Here is a 6,102-nt window from a genome sequence, read left to right as displayed (position 1 = left end):
CTTTTCTGATGCCTACGAGATCACCAACAAAAAGGGACGCAGGGGTATTGACAGGATAAACAACACGGGGAAAAAGCCCAAGACACTGGAGTCAAGTCAAGCAAGGCGGCACGAGTCAGAGACCGAGTTTTGCATTAAAAAGCTCCAGAAAATAAACAAAAAAGAACAAGTTGAGAAATTACATGTTTGAGCAGAATCACATCCAGCCAAGTCAGTGTTCTGGGATGTCACCGTTGACTGACATGTAGTACATGAAAGTCAGATTCAAAGGCCAACAATGTTACGGGCTTACTGAAGGAAAAGCTAAAGATACGGTCAGTCGCAGCTGAAGACGTGATATCACAAACCAGGTTCACTTCAGTGCCACCAAAAGAGAGGCCTTGCTGCTGCCCCCCTCTCTCCATCTGCTCCTTCCTTCTGCTCCTGTATCCCTGTGCCTTCCCTTGCCCTGACCTGCACACGTTTTAGAGCTCCTTAGGAGCCACATTAACTCCCCAAGCAGACAGGGAACGCACCCACAAGAGCAGAGAGTTTCCCACCAGCTTAGAGAGTGAAACGGGGTTGCAGAGAGAGCCAGCAAGCATAAAAGCTGGCACAAGGAAGGAGGCAGGACACTGCACCGGGGAGAAGGAGAGGGGATTTGCCCATCTCCATTCTGTGGCCGTAAGCCGTCCTGCTAGCTCATGCACGTGTGAAACCACACACTCACTTTGCAAGGAGAGCTGCAAGAAACCCCTTTGCTTTTAGAAAGGGCAGCACCCAAGGCACTCTCAGTCAACTCTGGACTCCCTCGTGCACGTAGAGGCTCACTCTCGCACGGAGGGAGGCTGAGGCTGACGGGCGTCATTCTTTCACTCAGCCAGATGTGGAAGCTAAAGTGATCTCAGGGAAGCGTTAGTTACTTGGTGGTCAGAGAAGGGACACCATTGCCTGACACTGCTCGGGTCACATTGTCTAAGGAAAGAGGACAAAGAGTGGGAAGAAGCCAAAGAAGAAGAAATGGAAGAAAAACTATGCTCTGTTGAGAAAAAACAGCATCCGCTTTGTTGAACAGCAGGGAAAGATCACAATTATAGAGCTTTCTGAATCACTATTAATGACTGGTTCAGTGACATTTTCCCCAGAAATACAGCCCCCAACAGCCCCGATCCCGTATCTGATGCAGACCACAGATTTCATTTCCCTTTACATGAAAAAACCCAAACCTGAGACACATCAGCGTTTGACACTAGAGCCACTTTACCCAGCTGCCTCCTATGGTTATTCTCCAACACGACTATTCCTGCATGCAGGAGCTGCAGTCCCTCTCCAACGCGGCCAAGCTAGCAAAAGCTCCTCAGGTCACTCCTGAAAGTGTGCTCTGTTGCACACTGCTTGGCGTACCTGGACAGACGGGCGCAGGCGCCGAGTGTCTCAGGGCAGAGCACACACGCAGCCGTCCTGACAGAGGCAGAGCCCAGCGAAGACAACGTTCCCAGTGCTCCCACAGCGCTGGCCCCTCGCAGCACCGGTTCCAGAGTCACGGAGTCACAAGGGAGAGAAAGGCCTTCCGGAATCCCTGGGGGCAGCTGGTCCAGCCCCTGCGCAGGCAGGGTCACCCAGAGCAGGCTGCCCAGGGCCAGGGCCCGGCGGCTGCTGAACCCCCAGTGCTCAAACACACCCCTTGCAAACAGCCGCCCGACGAGGGGAACTGCGGAAACGTTGGCAGCCCACGCGACAGGCCCAGGGGTTTGGGGACTCGCTCCGACCAACTGAAGTATCCTCTCCTCCACACCAGTAAAACACCACCACACCAGCAGGGGCTTGTCACCATTCTTCCTCCAAAGCTCCGTCCGACGGCTCACTAGGCAGAAGACACAAAGTTAAGGGAAGCCTGATTAAGTTCGTTTCACTGCCTTAAACCAGCAAACCCCAGGCATGTGGATGCAGGAAAACGAGCTGAAGCAGGCAGGGAATGAGGAGCCGCCCTCAGCAGAGCAGGACACGGCACCGTGTGCCCAAACGCAGGTGACAGCTGCCAGCCAAGGCTGACACAGCCACCCTGACTGACGGGCCTAAGGCGGCACTTGAACCACCGCGCTCAGCCCCACACCCCAGACGGGGGGTCAGCGGTGCCGACAGGATTAAGTCCTGACTGACTCCCGACAACAGATGCTGACGCTGACTGGCGCCAGCCAGCTGAGTCCGGGCAGGTGATGCTGGCCGACTGATGCTGGCCGACTCACTCTGGCCAACTGACGCACGGCTCGGGTCCTCCTTCTGCCCTCGCACCTGGGCATCACCCCTGATGGAGCTGGGCGGGCAGAGGGGTCCCTGGTGCTGCCACTCATACCTGTCGGGCAGAGCTCGGGAAGCTGGAGAGGCCCCTGACTAGTAGAGGCGCTACTTAGCGACACGGAGCCGCTGCTTAACAGCAGCTGAAACATCAGTGTGCCCTCAGCACTATGCCAGCGACGCTGAAGGACATTAACTCTATCCCAGCTACAACCAGCACAGCTCTGAAGTTTTTAACCACCTCTCCCGTGGAGAAGAGTGTGGATGAAATGCCCAGCTCCCCGTTGGCTGCAGACCACAGGAAGGCACCAGAGATGGCTCTATAATTTTGTGTGAGGGAAAGGGCTGCGGACAAACCAAACGCGTTTGATATCTAATACTGTAATCACCTGCGCAGTTAGGCTCTCTTCTCAAACTCCTCCTTCCACCTGTCAAGAGGATTTAACTACATACGTAAAAAAGGAAAAAAGCTTCCTGCCTTTTTTCCCTTTAAGTGAGACAAGTCCTTTCCTATTCAGGCTCTGCTTAAGTCTTAAATAGAACTGGTGACAAAGTAATTCCCTGATCTCCTCTTTCTGCTTTCAGAAGATCAGATGTGATGTTTTGAAGTAACAACCACGGGAGCTGCACTTACATCCGTCACAGGAACTGCTTCCACAGCAGGCACTAACAGCGGCATCGGACATTGTATCTTCACAAATGAGACACAACAACTCATCTGGACTAGGATCACCAGAGCAGGATGAGGAGGAAGAAGAGGGCGATGGCTCCTCTGGCAAAAAGGGAGGCTTTTCCTTCTTTCCTCGCACAGAAGCTTCCCTGGAGGGGGAGAGGGCCTGGTGGGAGAGAAAAGTTTAAAGATGGGTCAAAGAAAACTCTTCCAAGCTTTGGATTTTATCAAAGGAAGAGAACAGGTGGAATTCTTCTCACTCCACATTCGCCTCCTAAAACATAGGCCTTCAGATTAAACTACTCTTCTAGAGCCACAACACCAGAAGAGGGAGGGGGGAACAATTTTCCTGCTGCAGAACTCTCCCTTTCCTTTGATCAAGCAAGAAATTAGCTCAGACCAGAAAAATAACTTTTTGACAGCGAGAAATCAGGTGAAATGAATCCCACCTCTCCTTTGCCAGACGGCAAATGTACATTGCAGGCGCAGCACCAAGTTAGTCTCCGATCAAGTTAGTCTCTGAGTGATTACATTTTAGAAAGGGAAGGAGCCTGTGTTACAGCTTCTCCAGAAGGAGATCCATGGCAGCAAAACAGAAGTGCTACCAAGTGCAGTTTAAAACAGCCGCTCCTCTCAGCACACAGGAGTGTTTTCTTAATTTACAGCAACAGGAAAAGTTCTGTCTCTTCCACACACGGGAGTTCATAGAAGTCAGAGGGGGAGGACATCTCAGTCCAGCGGCAATTTCTTACGTTTTGCAAGGAGCCTTTGCAACATCAAACAGAACCAAAACGACCTCTCAAAGAGAACAACTCCGCTACAAACACCACCAAAATGCTTTGCAGAAATACACGTTCTTAGCACAGCACAGGTTTAACCAGCTTCCAGGGGCATGAACACGGGGACCACCCTACTGCGACGTTAGACAGTGTCACAGATTTTAAGATTAAGACGCAGTGACAGTGCTTCCTCCCCCGTAACTGCAGGCGCTGGCCAGTTCCGTTGCATTGCCACTCACACTTGTGCGCGTGGTTTCTCTTGTTCACTGCTCGGTCAGTCCAATTCATTCCATACTTACGCAGGAAGAGCTGGCATCGCATATTTCCCACTGCTTGTCAGCACGGCACCCTTTGGGTTGGGATCTTTCACCTCCACCATGGAACTCCACGGAATTCCTGTGCTCTTTCTATCTCTGGGAACAGGCTCAGAAGTTTTGTCCTGCTAAGAAAAGAGGTGCAGACTTATCTCGTCTGAAGAACCACGTTTAAAATGACATTTCCATGAGTATTTGAAGCAGCAAAAGCCTCTCATCCTCTCATTTTACCCAGCGTAAGTGTTGCTCAACTAAAATACTCCTTTGCCTCAGTGAATAGAGCCGGGATGTTCCAAAGGCTTGGGCAGGGTTTTGAACTCACTCGACATTCTTTGGCTTAACTTCAGGTTCCCTAAGGGCGAAACACCCCTCAGCTCACCATCCACTCAGAGAAGGGGCACAAACCCGCTCCTCCTCCAAAGCGCAGTGCAGAGTGAGAGCTTAATTCCCTGCTCTGGATCCGTCCCTGGGGAAACTCCTATTCGCCACCTGGGTACGAAGGTTGGATTCATGCCTCACGCACACACCTTCAGTGAGTAACGTTCAATGGCATGAATACTCAGCCAGAGGCTTGGGCAATTAAAACACGCAACTATTCAATAGGTGGGGTCAGCAGCAACATCTTGGTTTTATACGAAATACTAAAAACCGTGAACCGTCATTAAAGGACTTGAAAACTGAAAAAATTTCCAGCAATATTGAAATACATAAAAATATGCAAGCAAGCTCTCAGAGAGCGATTGATGGACTTATTTAACGTCTATGACCTGGAAAAAAGAGCGTTTCACGTTTATAACTCCAGGTGTCCCTTGAATCCTGAAGGGCTTTGCAACACTGCCTTAGAACCTCTCGATTTCAGTTTTACTGAAATAAACTCAGCAGTGTTTCTTGAGAGCTCAGGCTCAAGTGCAGCTTTACCACAAGGAAAAAGGGTAACTGTCCTCTTTCTCCTTTTCCAGCCTATTGAATTATATCATGCCCCCAGCCCCAGGTAAGCTTACGCTAGGAAAACATTATCAGAGAGACACGTGACTCACTGCTTATCGTCTCCTCAGTTGTTCAAAAGCGCAGAATCAAATCTCACAGTCGGCACGGAGGGACGGACCGCGCGGAGGGACGGACCGCGGGGAGGGACGGACCCCGTGGAAGGAGGGACCGCGCGGAGGGAGGGACCCCGTGGAAGGAGGGACCGCGCGGAAGGACGGACCGCCCCAGACCCGCGGCGGTAGCTATTGCAACACTCTGGTGTCGCTCTCGTTTTGTCTCTCCCCCCTTTCTCCCTTTTTTCTCTCTTTCTCTGCTTTTCTCTCGCGTCTCCATCGCTGGCCAAATGAAGGGACTTGGCACTTTGATTCCGTTTTGAGTCTTAGTTCTGTTCCCGAGAATGTAGAAGGAACGTGGCCACGGCAACACGTTGGAGTCAGTCAGAAGTTAAGCCCAGCCGCCCCCAACCTCCCAGAATTCCCTGAGGTCGGTTGGAAAGCAAGGGGGTTTAACCTCTGCCAAATTGTTCAGCCCGACAGTGGATCGTGACAGACTGGTAGGAGTGTTACCGAAAAACGCGGTAAAATCAGAAACAACTCTTTAACAGCAATTTAGTATTAAAGAGCAGGCATTCTTTATTCACAGCGCCGGATGCACGCGGGATCGCTGCTCCTAACGTGCGTACCTTACGCACCTTTCCCGTACAATTTATAGATCAAAAATTTACATATTCATAGATATTCATTATTGTCCTTTCTACCGATTGGTACAAACTTGCTCGTTCCGTATGTAAATTACTGCGCAGACTCAGTTATCCTCTTTGTTGTTCTCTTTTGAGTAGGTGGTATTACTTGGGCCGGTGGTGGTCCGTGAGTCGGTGGTCGCGATCTCCCCCTGTCGGAATTACCTTTTACCTACTTGGCTCTTAATCTTGGCAGTCCTGGCCAGTTTTCTCAGTCCACTACACGAAACCACATTTTGTCATCCTTTTCTGACAGAAGCACATTGTCTATTGTTTCGTTCACATTAATGATTACCGAGGGACTAAAACGCAGATCAAAGAATGCACTGATTGGTATAC

This window comes from Phalacrocorax aristotelis, unplaced genomic scaffold (genome assembly GCF_949628215.1).
Source record: "Phalacrocorax aristotelis unplaced genomic scaffold, bGulAri2.1 scaffold_127, whole genome shotgun sequence".
Lineage (NCBI taxonomy): Eukaryota > Metazoa > Chordata > Aves > Suliformes > Phalacrocoracidae > Phalacrocorax > Phalacrocorax aristotelis.
The sequence above is the reverse complement of the archived record's forward strand: the minus strand, read 5'-3'. Positions refer to the sequence as shown.